The sequence below is a fragment of the Agelaius tricolor genome, unplaced genomic scaffold (assembly GCF_023055355.1).
Source record: "Agelaius tricolor isolate 1412-34295 unplaced genomic scaffold, bAgeTri1.0.p SCAF_3, whole genome shotgun sequence".
Taxonomy (NCBI): Eukaryota; Metazoa; Chordata; class Aves; order Passeriformes; family Icteridae; genus Agelaius; species Agelaius tricolor.
The window spans coordinates 47376151-47399021 of NW_027269263.1; the positions used below are offsets into that span (position 1 = coordinate 47376151).

At 40.1% G+C, this 22871-nt stretch overlaps 1 protein-coding gene across 1 annotated transcript in view; it reads right to left on the reverse strand.

Annotated features, from left to right (window-relative positions):
* FAM3C (FAM3 metabolism regulating signaling molecule C) overlaps positions 1-7584 on the reverse strand; it is a 29947-nt gene extending 22363 nt beyond the window's left edge. The window contains exon 1 of the mRNA XM_071423730.1: positions 7433-7584. The gene's annotated coding sequence lies outside the window, so the exon portion shown is untranslated. The remainder of the gene's footprint in view (positions 1-7432) is intronic.
* Positions 7585-22871: the final 15287 nt, after the last annotated feature.

Here is a 22871-nt window from a genome sequence, read left to right on the forward strand (position 1 = left end):
CCACTATTATTTACAGCAAATCTAAAATAAATATTAAAGATATTATTACTTTAAATATCTATTTTTATAATTAAAAAAATTCTAAGAATAACTGTTCTCAGTATTCTCTGGCTGCTGCTTACATATTTCTACTTATAATATTAAAGAAAAACAACCTTACAGTTACAAGGATAAACAAAAAATTTAAAAGGAGGCTGTAAATCATCATAGAAGTCTAGAAACAGAGACAATTTTTCTTAACACAGATACAAATCTACAAGCTGTGAGCTAATATCCCCTTCAATATTAAGCCTGCATTTCTATACTATAACATGCAAATCTGTACTCAGGTTATTTAATATTAAATGTGTGGCAGTCTGAAATGCTTTGCATTCAGTTCAGGGTGAAATTTTTCCCCCAGATCAGGACTTAAGTGTTTGTACACTTTCTAGCAAGGTCAAATAATGTTATACCCTGTTTTGTAGATATCTGCTATTTCTCAATATAAGTAGCATACACTATACTGCAGTTAAAAAAGTATTCAAAATTACTTAGCACAAAAAAAAAAACCCTCAAAAAAAAAAAATCTCCAAAACAAAAAAAAAAAGCAACAACAAAAACCCACTTGAGCTTTTATTTTATTTCCAAAACTTCAGTAGATTAGGACATTGTTTTTTGTTGGTGGTTTTGGGGTTTTTTTAGCACAAACTGCATTCCTCAATGATTAGCAGATGCATTTTACTCCTGCCAGAGAACAGCAAAAAATCCTTCAAACAAACAAACAAAAAAAAAATCAGCTTTTCATACCTGATAAAATATAATCAATGAAACAACAGTGTGTTCAATCCAGCCTCTGTTGATAAGATATTTCAGTGTGTTATGTTCAAGCAGTTCAGAGCAGTGGTTTTTTTTACTCAATATTACACAGTGAATTAGATATGTCAAGGACAGCATTAGCTATTCTTATGTGACTTCTGGTTTTAAACCAGTGGTTCTGCCAACCTGGATTATATGCCATGGACTAAAGAACTGAGACACTCAAAATCATTTAAGACTATTTTATTTAAATGCAGGATGCATTTTCTTACCCAGATGATTGCTTACTTTTCTTCTAGGCTATGAATAGTTTTTCCAATATGTTTACAAAATTAATTTAATTTGAAATTAGTGGAGGACACACATGGAAAAGAATTACATCTTTAAAAAATTAAATAGTATAATTCAATTTTATTGTAAAATCATGAACCATTTGTGTCTTCTGGAAATACAGGCTATGACCCCAGTAGTTGCACCCTACAGGCAGCACTCCCACACCCATACAAAGTCTTTGATGTTCTGGCAGAACTCCACATAGGGAAAAGGCTCATCCACACAGAAAAATTCAGAGACTCAGGAATGCATATTTTCTTTTCTCCTTTGTGACAAATGGTACCATAAAGTAAAACTATTAATTTCTTATAAAAATGAGACTTCCTATAAGAATTGTGTTCTTCCATATACATATCAAGATTTATCTTGATAATCTAGACAATGGAATCAGACCCAAAGTGTTTGCTTGTAAATACAAGATTTTATTTTACTTCTATCAAAATATATCTACAACAAATGAATGTAGATACATGTAGGAAATTAAACTCAAGCTTATTCCAAAATTATAAATAGATACTCTAGCTACTGTTGCATGTCCTGTGTTGTGACTACCACTCTGTGGTTTCCCTTTTAGCAAAGGAAATACACATGAAAAACAGCATTTCTGTTTCAAAAAACAGTGCTGGGATTTTTTGAAACTTAACATGCAAAACAAATCTTTCCCAAATGACATGCCAAATCACAGTCCATACAAGCTTTTGCTAGTGGCATCAAGCCAGTACTTTCACCTTAGGCAACACAGAAACTAGCCAGTCTCAAACACTGAAAAATTCTTCTGAATCCCGAGAAGCTGAGATAAAAGTACTAAGGCATTCATTCTTCCCACAGAGAATGAAACTTAAACCACATTCCTTTTGCATCTAAAACAACAAAAGCAAACCAATCCAAGAAAAAAAAAAGCAACACAACAAATCAGCAACAAAAAAATTTTAGCCTTATAAGCACTCAATCCACACTTTGAAGACTCTTCTAAATTATTACAAAAATTTACTGATCCATATAGTTAAGAATGTGATTTACAGTCCCTAAAACCCACACTATTTATATGTGATGAATCATACCATTGCTGCTGACATATCTATTGAAGAGAATCTTTGCTCTGTGTTTCAAGGGGTTGGATAATATCACATATGGAAGTTCAGATAGATAAAGTCATCAAGGACAGATTGCTGAACTTTATTCACCAACTTACTTCTCCACTTTATCCCAGGAAAGTACATGCTGATCTCACGAGGAAACTGGGGGAAGGTGACAGTGACAGCCACTGCTCACAGCATTGGTGTCTCTAGCTTGTCTGGTTCTAAGGGACACTGAAATCCATGCTCCACTGTGGAGCCCCTTTTCATCAACTCATCTCCCATGTGAGGTAGGATTTGGGTAGGTTCTGGCCCTTTGCAGGATGAAAAGAGCATGTCACAGGCTGAGGAGAGCACCCAGTGGAGAAAGTGCTGCATACCAGCCCTGGCAAGAAGGGCAGCAGCAACCTCCCCACACCATGCTGTGCCTACAGGACACTGCTAATGGGATCACACTGCATGAGATCCCATGAGACTGCTGCTGGTGCCTGATAACCTCCATGTGCACGAGGCACCCAGAACCAAAGTGCTCCTGTGGTGCAGGCAAGTCATTGCTACTGGTCCATAAAGCACTGGACAGGCTGTCATTTGTGAGTGATGAGGTGAAACATTTAAAAATGGAGAGGAACTCAGTCAGTGACATGATTCTTAACAGCTCTAGAGTGACTCACCTCTTCCTACTGAAGACACACAAAACAGCCCCAAAACCTGTAGTTTCTAGGTTTCTGAGCATGAAGATATATGAACAAAGATCTACAACTGACATTTTGGTGAGGTGCCATCTTACAGCAACCACTACCAAAACCATAGCCATATCTGGGAGGAATAATTTCACAGGAAAAAAAAACAAACCTAGGGACAATGTGTTATATATTTACATAATTTGTACACTTTAATATTTATTTAACAACTGGTATTTATCTGCTAACTAAAATCCAACACAGGTATTTTCTACCCCTTGAGATGTTATAATCTAGGCATCATCATGAGTGGGGAAATCTAAAATTATGCTGCATAGCAATTCACTGTATGTCATAACCTATGCAGAAATTTACCACATTAGGAACATATAAAATCCTTTGAGGAACAGCATCCCTCAGTGACAGAAAGGTGCTTATTACAGTGACCTTACCACTGATACTATGCCCAGCTGACACAAAGATGCTGATATACAACCACTGCATACTCCAACAACTCCTGATGGGATCCCCTCTGGATCATGCTCTTCTAAGAGAAATTATCTAACTGTTACAGGAACTCCTTTAATAAACCTCTGCCTGAATCAACTCAAATGCAGTTCCAACACCATTCACATGTTACCAATACTCAGCTGACCAGCAAGCACACAAGCAGTCATGGCAGTTCTATCAACCACCTCCCCCAGAAAGTGAAGGCTGATCCAAAGCAGAATTAAGTGCCAGGGTCAGCAGCTTTCTAGCAGCAGCAATACTAGCAAATACCAGCTTAAACATTTGTGAAATGATGACTCAACTAACTGATGACACCAAAACAGATCAAAATAAAAAATAAAATAAAAAACTTTTGCTACTAGGAGATGGTTACCTTCTCCTCAGACAAAAGACAACTGGAGAGAGGGTGGGAGAAGGGAAGGAAACAAGCCAGTAAGTTATGAATAGAGGGAAGACTGTAATGAATTTCAATGTTAAAATTTTAACTGGACTGTCATGAGAACTAGCATGGTTGCACAGGTAAACATATTGTGCAACTTTCTGCCACTAATACTGCCTGAACAGTAACATCGAATGCAGGGCAAAGTTTACTCCAGCAGCTCCCTCTGTCCCAATAGTCTTACAGAGGTTCTCCTCAATTCCACATTCTCTTGGCACTGAGGATATGTGAGGCCAAGGCTGGAAAATGCTACAGTGCAGCTCAGTCAGCAAATTAGGATACAAACTATTTTTGTATTATAAAAATATAGTACTGTACATGGGGAGCAAAAATAGTTGAACAATTCCAAAAGAGTAACTATTGTTAGTGTGACAACTTCAGTGTGACTGAATTTTAGGAACCTTGGGTGAAATACCATTTAATATAGTGATCCACCACTAATTATAAACATCAACGAACTATTGAAGAAGGATAAGATTTTTAAATTTGTGGGTAACACCAAGACACAAGCAGATGGAAACAAATTACAGGGTGGAATTAGAGTTACAAATTACCCAGAAGAAAATCATTTTTTTATTTAAACAAAAAAATTCCTAAAGTCCTCTCAGGATGCATATACACTTAACAAAAGTATGAGGAGGCTGTGCTTGGATTCATGGTCAGTCACAGAATTTTAGATGATGCAAGAAGCCAGGGGCACCTATTTATAGGTTACAGATGCTTAATCTACGAAATACTAGGAAATGAGATTTCAAGCAGCAATACCAGTTCAAAGTTACTTCCTCATCACCCCTCTATTGTGTCCTCATGCCACGAGACCTCAGGCATATATAGTATTAGGAAGCATGAAAATTGATAAGATAGGTGAGCTCACCTGCAAGGCTGCTCCAGCTCACATGATTTTGCTCACTAAGGAAACTAACTTTACTACATTTCCTTACTCTGTAAGGAAACTAAATGTAGTAAAAGAGAATATAACTTTAATAATAGATTAGGGGACAACTTTCAAGACTGTTGAGAAGCAAAGTGCAGCGGCATTGGGCTGCTAGTTTTGCTCACCCATGTCATGATCTCACCGCAAGACTATCAGATTTCTGACACTCATGCAAATTACATTTTTTCTGAGAATTTATATATAATCTCAACATGAGACTTTTCAGATAGATCCTTCTAAACTGCAAAACATTTACAATAATTCCAATAGTGTTGACAGCAAAACAATTGTCACAGGCCTAATACAGCTGGCTACTGGCAGGTAAAACATAGAGGTTTACAATAATTATGCCTCAAGTCCTACATAGTCTCAGTAAATTTTAGTGAAAACCCAGAACTGAACCCACATATGACTTTTATATAATGACTCATGGACATACTGATTACAGATATAACTTGAAAGACCTGCAGCCATTACTCACATGTCAATTCCCTGACTTCACTGGAAATACAAGTTTAAAAAGCAGAACCTAAGTTCTATTTGAATAACAAATACTCTTTGATCAATTTAAATATTTAAGAACAAGTTCTCTGTGTCTGCTGTGGAATCATTTTATGGACACCTAATCTTCAGGCTGCAATATAATTTGCAAGTAGACAGGTATTTTGGCACAGTATCAATCCATCTTATGATTTTATTGAAAAAAATAAAAATCTGTTTCCTGCATGTTAGTATTTTCCCCAAAGACCTTAAAAATAAACATTCAGGAATTAACTTTTCAAATATTAATTTTCCAAAGTTCCACTAAAATTTTAGGCTGTGTATACATCATCCCTCCCTTCTATAAGCACTAATAGCTCTCATGAAACGTGGGTGGCCACTCAAAGAGGTGTAGTCCAAGGGATTAGAGCAGTGTGCCTCTGAGGTTGGTATAGGGATGGTGAATAGACACTGACACAGGTTTGTCAGAGAGGTGGCAGGTAATCCATCCCTGCCACCTCAAGGCCAGGTTTGGATGGGGCTTTAAGCAACCTGGTCTAGTGGAAGGTGCCCTGCCATGGCAGGGAGGCTGGAAATATTTTGTCTTTAAGGCGCCTTCTGACCCAAACCATGTTAGGTAGAGGACACATACCCTGAAGCACTCGGACTGCGTTTAGAGGGGCTGGGCAGGACCATGAAACAACCGTGGTTCCACGAAACAACGATTATTATCTATTTACTCTGATTATTATCGATTTACTCCGCACTCTCACTGGGTGAAATGGTCAGGGCTTTTGCAAAGGGATGGAAGCGACGGCCTGAAACCAACAGGTGGTTCCTCCGTCCTGCAGGGATTAGATGCTATTACATGACAATAGCAAGCCATTAGCTGGCGAAGAGCCTACCTGCAGGCTTAAAGCAGGTCACAAAACTTGTTTTGCCACACAAACAACTATGCAAATCAACGGTTCAAAAAGATTTCTTCATGCTTAAAAGAAACCCTAAGGGAAAATATGTGCTAATGAAGATACTCATACCTTGAGAAGTTTCGAAAGATTGTAAAAAGATAAAACAACATGACAGTCATTTCTGGTGTGGGTCTGTGGTTTTGATACTTTTTCTAAATAACCCCCCAATTAGTATTATATAAATATTTAGTTAAAAAGAGAGGAGCAGTCAGCGGCGTTCATCAGCAAAGAGCTACCACGGGCTCCAAGTCTGTGTGGCATAACAGGTCACGTAGAATATTAAATACCTGGTATATGCAAAAATCTTCACCCAAGTCTGGAGTTATTACGTTGTGATTCAAACTCTTTTAAATGTGGGAAAATGGAAAAATAAACAAATCAGGTGAGTTACACAGCCCCTTAGGGGTTCAGCCAAACACGTGACTTAACATATGGTAGCATTTATCTAAGAGGAAAAAAAATATAATTTCTATGTTTTCCTACTTCAGCAATTCAGAGGCCAGTAACCAAAGGCACACAGGCTGCTTCGACAAGTATCCCTCTGCAAACACCACATCTAACTTCCTTAGGAATTCAGAGCTGCCCTCTGTAACGATGCATTTTAACTAAACAAGAGCTGAGCCCTACAACTCATGGACCAACGGCGTCCGCGGCCCCGTACTCCACAGCGGGAGCCAAGGGACCGCCACCGCCACCGAGCAGCAGCAGCACCACGGCGTTTCCACCGAGCTGACTTTGTGTCGGCAGGAAGGGGCTGCCATGCTGCCAGCGTTTCCCTCATTTCCCTGGACCGGGCCGTCCTGCCGACCCGACCGCCGCCGCCCGCTGCCTCCTCCTCCTCCTCCTCCTCGCTCGCGGCCCCCGCCGGCAGCTCCGGCCGCTCTCCCCCCGTCCCACGGCCGCCCCCCGCCTGGCCCTGACCCCCTCGCCGGGCTGGGACGGCAGAGGACGGGACCGAGCCCCCGCCCAGCGCCTCTCCCGGCTCTGACCCGCGGCCCCGGCCCACCTCACCCTGCCGGGGCGGGAGGGGATGGGGGAAGGGCCGGGCGGCCCGGGGAAGGGGCTCCGCCGGGGAAAGCCAGCAGCGGAGGCAGGGGCGGGCAGCCGGCGGCCGTCCCGCGCAGAAGAGAGCGATGCGCGCCCGGGCGGCGGAGCCAGCGGCGGGACACGGGCAGGGGCCGCCCCCGCGCAGCCCCGCGGAGAACGCGAGCACCTACCGGGGCTGTGGGGCGCGGACGGGTCGCGCAGCGTCCCCTCGGCGGCAGCGCCGCGCAGGCTGCCCCGGCCCGAGCAGGAACCGAGCGGAGCCGCCGCCGCTGCGCAGCCGGAGGAAGGCGCGGAGGGCGCACCCGCCCCCTGCCGGTGGCGGACCGGGCCCGCTCCGCCCCGCCCCGCGCCCCGCCCGCCCCGGGCCGCGGGGGCTGCGCGGGGAGCCGGGAGCGCCCCGCACACAGCGCCCCGCGCACAGCGCGCCTGGCGGGCCCCACAGCCAGCCTGGGAGCCACACGGACACCGAGATGTTTCTGCTAGTTTCCTTTAACATTTTACACACCTTTTCTTTTTTTTTTTTTTTACCCAAACACACCAGCAGTTATCTTCTGCTACCGAACAGAAATGGCATTTTCTGTTTTAAAATAAAGTCCAACATTTTCTTTCAAAAACACTGTGATCAGCAGGACTGAAGCAATCTGTGTTACTGCAGAAGAAGAAAAGATAATCCCTGTCTCTTCTTTATACTTTTTTTTTTTTTTTGGCACTGATTTTCCTCTAACCCTGCCATGAGTTGGGGTAGGTAGGGGGTTAGGGGTAGTTGGGATGCTATCAGGGAGAACAGCATTTTATTTTGTGGAAGATTTCCTCTGGTCTAACTCAGCTGGACTATTGCTGGGGTGGGTATGGAAAGTGCTGGGGAAGCAGAGCTCCAGCCCCTGTAAATTCCACTATTGTCAAACCAGCAAGAGAGCATTTTTACAAAATCAGCGTGGCACTTCTCTTAGCAGAGAACAAAGCCACAGCCAAAATGTAGGGCACATCATCAGTGTCAGGTAGACAAAAGTAAGTTTCCATGTCTTATTTTGACTTCTGGACAATAGATATTTCTTTTATTGGTTTTAAAATAGCATGCTTGGAGACCGATTGGTCATTGGTATGAGATGGTTATCTGAACATCAGTCAATTTCTTTAGTAAATTTTCACAACACAATAAAGTTTCAGGCATACTGTAATCTCTAAGCAAAGGAGTACCCAGTGGGAGCATTACACAAAAAAGAAGGTATTTATAGCTTTTAGTTCTAAAAGAAGATATAGATATATAATACTTTGGCAGTTAGTGCTTAATGTATTATATTAACCATGTTCCCCTGATGAATAATTAGGTGGCACTGTCTACATTAGCAGATTAGTAAAGTCAGTATGCTAACAGAGGTTAACTCCTTTGATAAGCAAATATTTGCAATTGAAACAAACATATAAAAAAGATTACATAAGTAGCAATATCAAATTATTTAAAGATGAAATAATATTATCTGCACAATAACCAATACCTCAGAATACATCTGTATCAAAGTCAAAGAAATAAGTTTGAGAACTTATTTGAGAAGATTGAGAAGTTTAAGACTTGAGAATGGCTGCAGTTGAATCCCATTGATTATTTACTTGGCTGAAAAGGTGCCACAACACACAGAAGGTGTGGAGTCACACTTCCCTGGAAATGTGGCAGCTAACAGAACCAAAGAAGAAGGGGTTTGCCAGCCCACCCGGTGTCTCAAGAAGGCTCACAGTTCCTCTTTTCCTTCTTTATTTCTAATTTGTCTTGTGATTGCCCCTTTTTTCATATATTAAAATTGCTATTCCCATTAAGAAGAGGTCTTCCATAAGAAGTATAAATATCTATACCTACAGGAGTTCACTTTTTATTATTGTCTGTCATGAACTGAACATTTTTCCTTCTGTAGATTAAGTTTGTCATGAAACAGAATGTTTCATAGCCACACATGCTCTAAATGTTTCATCATGACCTGATATGTTCTAAATTTACAATTTTTAATTCAAAAATGTTTCTATTTATTTAAAGAGAAATCAACAAAATAACTTGGTTTCATGATTACACTGTCTAAGAAAAACATATACTGGACCTGTTTATTTTGCAAATATCAGAAACCAAAGTATCTTAAGAATTTGGGTGCATTTGGCCTGAACAGAGATGATCTTGTTGACCTTATTTACATATATAACAAATTTCTTTGCTAGTGTCTCTACCATATGACCTGAACTTTCTTGTCTCTCCCATAACTACATCTTTTTACTAAGTGCAATCATAGCATTGTACTATGATTTTGGATTTTATTGAGAATGAAAACATTTCCTTCATGTACTTACAGGAAAACTAGATGTACTGCAAGGCTCATTTAGCATCCTAGGGATAACAGAGATAAATTAAAATAAAGTAAAATACAGAAGCAAACCCTTTCAGGTGCTTTACCTTTGTTCTGTTAATTATTGCCTTTGGCAAGAGATGTTCTTCTAATTAGTCATCAGTCTTGATTCTCAGTTCTGGTATCAAAGCAATTTCTGGTGACTTTTAAAAGTACTGTTTCCCTGTAAGCCTAAACTTCATGTTCATATGCTATAAACTAACACTTCTGCCCTAGAAAATCTTTCCATGGCACTTTGAATGAGCCAGACTGAGATTATAGGCAGATACTCAGCTCTCCAAAATTTGGAATATCTGTGGCATAAAAGTTACTTTTCTCAGCACAGTAGCACAGTCATAGGAAACCCTTTGCATTTGATAGCACCTGGATTACAGTGCTATAATAAATAAGATGCAACCCTAAGCCCTCTTTTAAATATTATAGAGAGGAAAGGAAAAAAAAAAGAGAGAAGTTCCTTAGAGAATGCTACAGGCAGTTTGCCTTGAAGAAATTGGAAGATATGATTTTCACCAAGTTGTGAATCTTTTAAACATAAATAGAAACTAAAATGTGTGAGTACAACATGAAGCTCACTCCTTTCTTCTCTTCTGCCACTTCCAAACATGTGAGAACATGTATGAAAAGATCTTCCTTAACCTTCCTTAACATGACATTCTGTTGGCTTTCTGACTGGTATTACCAAGTTTTATATAAACAGTATGGGTGTGTGACTGAAAGAGAATGTATTATTTAGTGTTTGTTCAATGATGTGGTAGAATTTAAAATATATACATTCAGTATATATTTTTGTGACTCCACCCTGTTGTTATCAAAAGTTAATATTCAAGCAGCCAAAATAGCAAGTCTGATATGAGATGTCTGGGTAACAGTGAGTATGGAACTTAAATCAGTGCTCCAGTTTTAGTAGAGAAGCATCTGAGGAACATTTCCAGCTGAGGTTGTACTCATGGAGATCAGGAACAAGCATCACCAGCTGGAAATTGTAGATGTCCTGAGAAAGACAGACTACAGATTTTATTGTTCATGAGCTGCATTGTAAAAGGTCATGAACACCACTCTGAACATCTTGTGACAGCATGAGAATACTTCCACACAATAAACCTCCTCCAAATGTAACTCTTTGTCATAGAAAACATATGGAGTTTGCTTCCAAGTTTATTAATGTTTCATTTCAGCAAGATATTTTTCCTGATCCACAGGCCCTCAACCATATCCTATATCTCCCACAGCAGAGCTCCGTGCATTGCTGCTGCTCTCTCAAAAAAAGTCTGTTCCTCCCCTCCCACTCAGTCCTCACTAAACTGCCTGTATCCTGTATCCATCAGCTGCAGCACCCTCATGTGTGAACTATGCCATGACATCACAGTGATCCCAATGAGATCTTGTAGCTCTGAAACTGCATTCAGACCTCTAACCCCCCTTGTAGATTCTCCATGCTGTATGCATTTATGTACAAGCACGTCAGATAAAGCACCAGGTTGAGCTCTCATACCTTTTCCCAGGAAAAGATATGAGAGCTTTTTCCATAAGGCCATACCATTGACACTCTCTTGCTGCTGTGTATTCTTTGCTTGAGTTGACCTGTTTCACTCTGTTCTGCCTATTGCATCACATCCCACACCCACTTCCTTACTTGTCTGTAGGCCGCCATCTCTCTCCCTGTTGTTTTGTCGTTCCTAATTTTTTAGCTTTCCTTACCATTCTTGTCAGTCACATGGCAGAGCTGCTTTAGCTCTCCTCTGTCAGAAACACCCAGTTTGTTCCTAGCAGTTGCTTATAACCATAAAAACCAGATCCCTGTTATTGATGGCAGCTGCATGATTCCAGCTGATGATCTGCAGTGTTTGTCCACTCCTCCTCAAGACCTGTCTTTCCTTTCTCTGGCAGGATGAACCAGAAAAGCACCTGGCCCACCATGTCCTTGACCCTCTCTACCAGAGCCATAGAGTTATACATAATATGTTCACAGCTTCCCACGGCCAATATCATTGCTGCCCATGTGGAAGAGTAACACAGGATAATAGTGTAAGGCTCCACAAGTCTATCTTCAGTATCTGAGATACAAGCCCCAGGAAGCAGAAAATGCCTTTTGCCAGCAGGTGGGGTCAGCCCAGGGGAACATTCTCCCCCATAGCAGGGGGTCTGCCCCTGCTCTCACTTGCAGGTTCCACCCAGTGTTGTTGCAGGTTCAGGCTTAGCTGGTGCAACTGTTTTCCTGGACCAAGCTCCTGGAGCCTGCTGCCAAGGCACTCAGTATTTTGTAGGTGCAGATCTGCAGATAGGAGTGGGAGCCTTCCTCCTGTTGCCAGAATCCATGAGTTTCCAGCCTTCTTTCCCCCCACCTGTGTGAATGTGTGAGGAATGTGCTCTGTTTTTTTCAACACATCACAAATAATGAGAGAGGAATTGATGGACAGTCTCTCCATGTCCACCCACACCTTAGTGCTTAATCAAGATAACCACTCCCTCTTTCTTACCAACATACAACCATTGCCAGTAGTTACCATGTCTGTGTTTTTCTAGTGGGAAGGAAAGAATTTCATCTTCTGAGAAAACTCTCAGGGTGATGGGGCAGAAAGACCAGGCAGCTCAGCAAATATCTGTAGGGTAGACACTGTACACAGTTAGGCCCTTAGGTGCTACTTACTATTATAAAAAAAATAAATCCTGTGTATCCAGAAATAGAAAGCAGCCTGTATAATGAAGGATTCTGCCAGCTCACACATTTTTCACCAGGATGGAATGACTAGAACCCATCCATCTAAGCTTCAAGTGATGAGTAAGATAAAAAGTGCAGAGGCACTGGTGATCATTCCATTTCTACTGTCATGCTTGGCTAGACCACAGAAAAGAAATTGCATCCTTAGCTAGATTGATAGGAACAGCCCTGAAAAGGGGATTCTAGCTCTAACCACAGAGTCACAGAACTGGTACCAGAGGCATCTGAATGTCCTTGAAAGTGAAAAAGAGAACTTGGACAGCAAACACGCTTTGGGTGCAACAGACCAAAATGCAGAAGGCTTCAGGTCAAAGGGGTTTATTTATCTAGGGACCAGGCTAGGCTCAAGCTAGTACAGGCAGCTCAAAACTAATGAAAGGATTCCTGGTAACTGTGGAAACTCCAGGAATAAAAAAAAACTCCATCACTGTGTATCTGACACTGTGTCAGATACACAGTCATGCAGCAGAGCTCATAAGATCACACAGCAAAAGTGATGTCTTCAAGGGTCAGAAGATACAGTACTCTGAGACTAAATTACTGCAGCTATGGCAGTTTGGATGCTGAGGTTAGAAAGCATTTGCAGCTGTGGGCAAAAGAACCAGAAACATGAGGGTTTCTGGGATGACTTGGAAGTTGCTGGCTCCTCATTTAACCCATATGCCCTCTGATACTGTTCACTGGCTATCTTCACACTGGGGTCATGCCTCTACGTAGCAATGGTATTGCTGAGCATCTCAAAGTGCCACAATAGCATTCACAGGGAAATGCAAGCAGACTCTGGCTTCTCCTGCAGCTAACCAACTCCTGTCTCAAAAGCTCTTCTGGCTGGAACACAGGTTCAGCCTTTCTGAGCAATAAAACAAATGCAGTGAAGCCTTTCTATTCACCACAGTCTTGGTGGTTTTCTGAGCTCAGCAGTTTAGGACAAAAAAACATTTCTCATTGGTTACTTCCTTCTACTACAGAGTTGATATGGTCACTTAAACTCAGATGTCTTTGAAGGAGGCTTACCTCAATAGCCAAAGAGGTATGGTCAGAACTGACACCTCCTTTTTGCAGCAGGACAGCCCCTCCCTATGCATCAGCACTTTTAACTGTTTCTCATGCTGCTGGCTTCAATACTGTACATGCCTACTACAACAGATTTTCTGACAAAATAATAGTATGATTTTTATTGAATTTTAAAACCATATTTCCATGTGATACAACTACAGATAACTTACATTTTAGTTCAAATAATGACTCTGAAAGAATGCTTGCTTTGATTTGCAGCAATGTGCTGTACAAACATCAAAGGAAGGAAAGATGTTATGAGGTACAAGAAGATGCAGCTTGTAAGTCATTCCAAGGCAGGCACCCTTTGGTACTGTTGTGTTTTGTCCTCTGCTTTTACTGGGTCTGTTCACCCAGTTTGTTAAACTTGTGTTCAAGTTTCAACTTGAATACTACTTTGTTGATTGTCCAGACAGAAAAATCTCCTGGATCCCCACACCCCCCCCGCCCCCCCTAAAAATGCAGAGGTGCACAACATCCAGAGGAAGGAAAACTTATCCAAAGCATGAACTTCTTCCATCAGGTCTGCATAGCAGGCCATGGCCTGTCTTTTGACCCTGTGTCCCTGTAGGAAACCTCACTAGTTCTTCACAATGTGACTTGCACATGTGTCTTGCATTGTATGTGCACAAAATGTCTTTCACTTCTAAAATAAAATGCTGACAGTCCCTTCTAGCAACACCCCTAAAACAAAACAGACAGCAATTTTGGGTTTCAGCATTTGTATTTGCCTGAATGTAGTCTTCCTTTTTCTTCTTTGTTTCTTTTTTTTGTTTGTTTGTTCATTGGTTTGTGGGATAGAGTTTTTTGTTTCTTTTTTTTGTTTGTTTGTTCATTGGTTTGTGGGATAGGGTTTTTTGTTTCGTTGGCTGGGGTTTTTTTCAGAGGGAGGGGTGTTCTGGTTTTGTTTTTCTTATTTTTTTAAATTTTCAGCAATGAAAGGAAAATCTATTAACTACTTAAAATAATCTAGGCATTACTTGAATTCTGAACTTTTATTTCTTGCAATCAGTCTTTTATCTTGCAAACAGAACGTAAAGGGAGAGGAAGGGAAGACACTAGAGGAGTGAAAGTCTGTTCTGCTGTTGCACGGTTAATTTCTAGGCAGGACATACTGAAATAAAAGTCACTCCACTTAGACTAGACAGAATTGTTACTGTAACAGATTTGCATTACAAAGTATTCTTTTTATGTACTTTCTTGTTGAAGTGCTGTATTTCTGTTACAAATTCACTGAAGATATTTCTCTTCAGAGTAAAACGGTTTAAATTATCCCTAAATCTGTTCTTTTTAGAATTTGCTACAACTGATTGGTTGATCAGATAAAGATACACATAGTTTTCACAGATTCCAGGAAGAAGCTGAAAGGGGCCTCAATTCACCTTTCTACTTCCCATCAGAATCATGAAGGTTTCCTTCACACTCCCTCTGCTGGGGCAGAGTCTGGTCTCTCTGAATCATCCATGCCATTACCTATCTATGTTTATGATCCTAATATTTAACCTAAACCTTCCTTCTTGTAGAGCATGTTCATTTCTTCCTCTCATCTACAGTGATCACACACAGATAACCACGTTTGCTTTGCCTGTGCTATTCTTGTTTGTGCTACTCTTGTTTGAAGATTTTTTTCTTCTGTTTTCTCTCAGTGTTCCCTAAACCAAACTGTCGTACTCCCTCTAATCATTACTCACAGAAAATGTTTTACAGACTTTCAGTCTCCTTCTCTGGATTACAATTTCTTTGAAACATGGTAGCCAGACCTCAATACACCTTTCCCATTTAGGCATCACTAACATAAAATTATCTATGGCACAGAGTACTCTTACATGATGTTTTCTCCCATTTTTTGCCACAGCAATTTCATTTACTGATGCTTGTCTGTGACCCCTACATCCTCATCTGTGGATTTGCCACCCTGCTGAGAGTGTGCAGTCCTATATTTATGCAGATGATTTTCTGAACTCTAAGTTGTAGATTTTTTTACATTTCAGCTCTCTGTCAAGGTCTTTTTGAATATATTCCTGTTCTCTAAAACACTCACAGGCTCTTACAGATTGGTTGTAGCTCCTTATTTAGCAATGCAATACTCCATCACCAGGAGTGCCAGTGGGAGCAGTGTTCTTTACTAGAACCAGGACAGGACAGACTGCTGGGAGCAGCACAGGAATTTTGGCATCACACAACTGAGTGCCTTTTTCTTCCAGCAGTACTGCACCTGTGTCATGGAAGTTTTTTCAGGTCTTATCTGCCAAGATTGCACCTGAAAAATCTCAAAAAAGACAGAGTCTACAACCCTTCTACCTTATTACAGCCACCACATTTCTCCTATCTGCATGGCCTGTTGACTTGGTTAGATCACTCACCTAAATAATTTTATTTTTCTTTAGCATAATGAGGCCTCTGATGATTAACTGAGGAAAGATATTTAGTCTTTGTGGTGTTTGAAGAAACATTTATTCTTCATTAACAGAATTCTCATTGATTTCACAGTAACAAATGCCATTAGTCTGACATTCGCCCACCTACTGATAAAATATATTTGCTGTCACAGCGTGGTTTTTTACTTACTACCATTTTAGAATTGAAATAACCAGAAAATCCTACATTTTTAAATCTGCTTTTGGGGCTACAAGATTTTATTTCTTGTAGCACTATTAGAAGCTAAGTGAATAAAAACTGCTTACAGAAAGATATACCAGGATTTCCATAGGAAATATCCCTTTCCTGTATTTAGGACTAATCTGGTATTAATGCCTGTCTTTAATCAGAGGCAGGCTTCTAGTTCAATTAATTTTTCTAAACTTAAGAGCATTTATGGACATTTAAGAAATGTGGAAGTAGAGATCAATTAATTATCTTCTGGTATCAGCTTCACTTGATAACAATTTCAGTAACTGAAGCCTGAATGATGGAGCTGGAACTTAGATTTCAGCTCAAGGGAGGGGTTTCTGGAGCAAAACCTCAGAATCAAATGCCACGGATTGTTCAGAGTGCTATGCTCATTAACCTGATCCTACCAAACCATGTGGGAGTGGAAAAAATACCCTACAAATAAAAAAAAACCAAAAAAACAACACCATAAAAATAGCTTTATCTACTTCCAACAGAGAACAATCTGGCTAGAAAATTTCTGATGAAACATTTCTTCATCAGGGTATGCCATTCATTGAAATCAAAATGTTCCACAAAAGAATTTCCATTTTTGACCAATTTCCAATGGAATCTAGGCAGGTTTCCAAGACAAATGTTCCTGCCAGTTCTCTTAACAGCAGTTTGGCTGGTTCTAGGAGATCTTGAGCTTCCAGGCTGCTTTGCCTTGGGTTTGACAGAGCGCTGAGAGCTGGGAAGGAAGGACCCTCCACTTTGTGGCTTCTTGGCAATCCCAATTCCCCAGACATGTGGCAGTGAGGCTAACAGGCTTCCCCAGAACTGAGGCATCCTGCCATGAAAAGACTTAACACTTGGTTTCATTCCAAATTTTGAAATATTAAAATCCTCTATTGTATATAAAAAAAAATTGCATTTCTTCCAGATGCTCTAATCGGTCTTTATTCCAGATCAGAGCCTAATCCTGTAAGCATGTGCATATCTATTTATCACAGGCTGTTGTATAAAATTACACAGTTATTAATGGAGTTCTGACAGGCTGACTATACACAGATATGCAAATGACAAAGGCCATACCCTAACATAAGACAAGGCAGCAGTTCCCATGTTGATGTGGGCATATAGCCCTGCTATTGCTAACCCTTTCTTCACAGTACTTAAGAACTGACTACTTCTTTCAATATATCTTTGAAGTAATAATACATGATATTCCATTTTAGAAGCAAAAAAGATGATATGGAAATGTTACTGGTTTTTTAGAACCACAAAAATATTATTATAATCTGGTTTACTATATCAAAGTCCAGCATTTTCTATTAATAGTCTTGGTTAAAATTAAATGCCTTCTTCTGTGCCTTAGATGATCATCCAATTCTGTCTTCAGCCAAAGAAAATAACAACTTCATTGGCTGTTCTTTATACTTTTCACTTCCCACATGCTAGTCTTGCAGTCAAGGGACTTACAGCCCTTACAGCTCAGCTCACAGAGTGAGTATGTGTCTGTTTCTTCTCCAATCCTATGTGATGCAGTTGCTCCTGTCTCAAACTTAGCCTAACAAGGCAACACGACCTGTGTACTGATGCTTCTTTGACTTGGGAGGAAAGAAGAAAACAGCTATGGAGATGGCAGCGACTTCAAAGCCACACCAGATTTTTTTAAAAAGGCTACTTGCTCTTTATATGTTTCACAGTTGTTAGGTATTTTCACACTGAAATGTTTTGGGAAAAGCTCCAATATCCCTTTTGTGATGCAGAATGTCGAAATACAATTATAATTACTAAATGTGATGAAAGCTACAAACAATCCACTAAATCAGGGTAATGGGTGGCCTGCCAAAGAGTAGAGATTCAGTCCAGGATGACTTTTGGAAACTTGATTGCACTAGCAGCAACTTCATACAGTTGTAAGAGCAGAGGGGCAAAGCTCTGGACCTGGAGCAGGATTACCCCATACACTGAGAATTAACTGGCTGAGTAGCAGCCCTGGTGAGAAGGGCTCATGGTGGAGGTGGTCAGAGTGAATGTGAAGTTGAGTGTGAGCCACTAATATGGTGATGGAGTAGGAGCATGTCAGGGAGTTTGTCCAGCCTGAAGAAAAAGCTGAGACAATAATAGAATTGCTGTTTCAACCTGTATAATGAGGGAGGGCTTAAAGGTAAGACAAGTTATAGTCCTCCTTTGAGTGAGAATGCACCAGTCAACCTCCACATTTCTATGATTCAATTAAAACTGTATTTTCTAAAATTTTATTTGATTAACATTCAACAATTGTCTAACTGAAACCAAGACCCTGGAAGTTCCTTTATTGTAAATAAGCAGGATATTATGGTAGGCTATACCATGAAAAATATGTTCTGTTCATGGTTTTTCCTGACCTTTTTTTCTGCAAATATATAGTATTAGCCATTGTCAAATACAGAGCTAAAGGGACCATCGCCTCATCTATTAAGGAAAATATTGATTCTAGATTCCTAATGGAAATAACATTGGCTCTTACGCATTTGTAGAATGTAAATATTTGCTGAAGGTAATAAAAATCTGACTGTCTTCCAGTCAACAGTCACAACTGATAGACACAGTATGTTCAGATACTGCCTCTGAGGCAGAATGAAATCCCGCTATTATGCAACATCCAAGAAAGTTTTTGTATCAATTTCAGTGGAACAGCACTCAAGCATATAGTTTTAATTTGCCCATTTAAGAGATTGTAAACAGTGCTAATTTACCAGTCACATGACAAAAATAGAGAATATGAGCATTTTAGAGACCAAACTATGCAAAAGAGTGTGCCTTTTGAAGGATAGATGTGTGTTGGCAAAGACGAGGCATTGAGTGCATTCACCATTGACTAGTTACTTAATACTCCTTGCACATATTAAATGAGTTTTAAAGTATCCTCACTTTTGCTGTCATGCTGAATACACTGCCACATGATCAGTAGGGGGGAGATCCTGACTCCTTTGAAATCATGGCAAACTTCCTGTTGCCTTTATTGGCCAACATCTTGTATAGACACGACTCTATGAACCACATGAGGCAAAATTTTGACAAATGTGAGCAAGAGCTGCTGGCAGAGTTGTATCTAGTATCAAACTATCTGTTATGCGGTGATTAAACTTTATTTCTTGCTTAATCAAACATCCAGTCATGTTATGGGATAACAACTGCTATGCCGTGGATGGAAAACACAGAGTGACTGGGAGGCAGATGAAAGGCTGGTGTCTGAGCCTAGCTCAAAACTGAGGCTTTTCTTTCTGTTACAGCATTCGTAGGCCAACCTACACTCAAGTTTCTTGCCTCGAGGGTGATCTTATTTCTTGATTTTCTTTCCAAAAAAATACCCGGTCTCCAATTTTCCTCTCTTTGACTTCAAACTAAGCTGAATCAGTCCCTCTGTGGATACATTTTCATGTACTCTGTTGCAACATTTGTGTTTAATGATCTGCTTTTAAATAAAACTCCAGGGGTTTTTGTTAAGCAAAACCTCTGTGGTTTTTACTTAATCTGGAATCTATGTATCTTTAGGCTCCTGCTACTATTTTTCTTGGCTTGCTTTGATAGGTCTCATTTCTCTGTATGTTGCAGTGCTTGGGAACTCCACTGGTGACTTTTCTTGCTCTTGGACAGGATTTTTCAGTCTTAGAACTTAAAACTTATCCAGGATAGAAAAAGGAAATACTGGGTTCAAGAGCAAGTTATTTTTCCTGAGTCAACTGCTTCACTCAGTTGACTACCTGGTCAGTCAGAGAAACACAGCTGAAAAGGCATTTAATGGGTATAAAGTTAAGTTCAGGTCAATTTGGCACAGAGTGGAGAACCCCACCCAGATGAGTCAGAGATATCAGTGGAAGTTTAGTTGCGCCTGTCATCATTATTTCTTAGATGGGTTTCCAGTCCAATACATCCCCTCAGACTTCCCATTCTCAGTTTAGTGTATATTATGTTTAAACAGTTTCCAAGATCTCTGAAAATATCTAAGAATCTGAATTGGTTTTGTTGTAATGTAAGAGGTCATCATTCCCCAATTACACTGCGGTCTGGCATTACAACTGAGCTTGCACTGGGACCACAATCAAAACCTAGTCTGCAGCACAGCTCTGCCAGGCATTGCACACTCTTGCTTTACCAAGTTCAGCAGCTGGTTACTGCTTTCAGGAATCACCTTCTGAACCACTGGGGTTTTGCCATTTGTCAAGGATTTCTAAGTATCTCAGTGTCTGCATGTCCACAAATCCAGGACATACAGCCACTTCTCTAGTGCTTACTTGTGCTATATGTGCAGGCACAGCCTGAGAGGTTTATAGCATATGGAATCCACTGTGCAACTGATTTGTGCAAGCACTGGAAGTAAGACTCCTTTTGAACACTGGTTTTGCAGCACATACATTGAAGTTCAGTCTGCATGAGCTCTGTTGTGTCTGGGCTCCATCAGGCTCCATGCATATGCAAACACATATGATCCATGTCAGTCTGAAAGAAGATTGCAGGGGTGGTAGGCAGGGTTGAACAGATGACACTCTTCCTCTGACTCCCTTGAGTTCATGAGCAGAATGACATGCTGCTCAACACATGCCTGCAATATCACTGGTTTCTGGCAATGTAGATCCTTTCCCAAAGGCTGCAAGATAGTTTGAAATCAAAGGGTCAGGGTGCTCATCACTAAGGAAGAAAACAAGTATTCTATATCTCAGTCTCATACCCTGGTAAAACCTATGTAAAATTTCACAATCACAATTCAGAATAAGTGGCTATCCGTGAATTGTTACTTTAAGACCTGAGGTAGAACAGCATGACCTCCCCCTCAAACCTCTGTGACCAAGATGGGCATTTCCCACATGATCAGAATAGAAAATGTGTCATATGAAGAGACATCACTGTGGCTATCTGCCTTACATGCTTGATAACCAGGGTGTGGTAAACTTTCCCAACTTGCTATAAGGACACTGCTGTCATTTTATCCCAATGCTTTGAGAGCTCTCTCCCACAACACAAAGCAAGGAACAAAATGTAAACCTGTATATGAGACAAAACCAAACCATTAGGCTACAATACTGAGAGAAATGAAGAAACAGCTGGTGATGCAGTAGCTGCTAAAAACTAATTTTGTTTTCTTCATATGCAAGCAAACCATCGAACCTGCCACAGAGCTTCCTGAGTTTGAGCAGGCTGCACACATATAGGCATGGTACAGTATATTTCTACTGTAATCATTCCCATTGTGTAGAAGGGCTAGTTTTGAGTAAGCTGAGCAATAGTAGAATCATGGAATGGTTTGGATTGAAAGGGGCCTTTGAAATTCATCCAGTTCTAAGCCCCCTGCCACTGGCAGAGACACCCTCCACTAGAATAGGTTCAAAGTCCTGTTCAACCCAGCCTTGACCACTTGCAGTGATTGGACATGCAAGACTTGTCTGGATAACCTGTTCCAGTATCTGACCACCCCCAAAGTAAAGGAATTCTTCCTAATATTTAATCTAAACCTACTCTCCTTCAGTGTAAAGCCACTCTCTCTAGTCCTATCACTACTTGTCCTTGTAAAAAGTCCATCAGAGGGTCTTTTGAGAAACTAATATAATTATTGCTTCTTCTTCCTTTTTGCTGACACACACTTGTAGTTGGAGATAACTTCTGTTGCAAGACATAGCTGTTGCAACACCAGGAACTACCATATGATTTTCCCCACTAGACTGGTAAAGAAAACTGTGAAGCAGTATCAGTTCAACCTGAAATGCAGTGGCTTGAGGTATGAAAGTCTGTGCAGATACAGGCTTTTCCACTTTGGTTTGCAAAAGCACTTCATTCAGGATGAAGAGCTTGTAAGCTATTCTGATCCCCAGCACAGGCAAAACTGAAACTGTCAGCCCTGGTGATTATTGTGATAAAAACCTAGGCCTGTGAGAGATAACTGTCTCAGTTTTCACTTAAACTCCAGATTTAAAAATAAATTAGTTCCAATTGTACTATGCCTTTTAGATCTTCAATCTAAGACCTAAAAAAAAAATCTAATTAATTCTTTGCAACTGTTGCTTGATGAAAGGAATATTAATATGGTGGTAGCAGGTTACAGCATTTAACACTGTAGCCTTGACATTTCTTATTAAATATTTAACTGCTGGAAATGGTATACTTGAGAAGCACCTGTGAAAATGAAACCTGTTTTTGAGAACACAAGGTTGATACTGTAAAAATAAGGATGAGGACATGGATAAAATAAATATTATAAAGTTTTCAATTTTTTTTTATCTCTGAGAGAAGATTTTGATTTTTTTGATATTTATTTGGATGCATACTTTTCCTGTGGGGACAAAAGTTTGTAGACTCACTAAAATAAGTGCATTTAATTCACAGACTGGTTTGGTTTGGGTTTTTTTTCAGATTGTACATAAAACAATCCTTGTGTTTGTAAAGAAGACTACTTTTGAAAGATGGTGGTCTAAAAAAGGCACACTTGTGAAAAGATGGAGAACCTCAAAAAATGCCAAAAATTTTGTCCTTCATACATGACCTCAGTATAATTTTTTTTGCAGTGATACTATAACACTACGGAACATCTCCATTATTTTGCTTTTGAGAGTTAAAAGCTGGTGCTGATCAAAGACTCTGTAGGAATTTTATCCTGACAACCAGATGAAACTTGGCAAATTAAGAATTATTCCTCTAGTTCTTGTAATAAAGAGCTATTTTTTCAATAATGATGATGATGATGATGATAATAATAATAATAATAATAATAATAATAAATGTTATGATAAATTAAGTAAATTGCCTAAGAATCTTCAGCTTTTTTTATCATGTCTTTACTATACACCGCACTTGTTTAACCATATATTACTGCTGCAT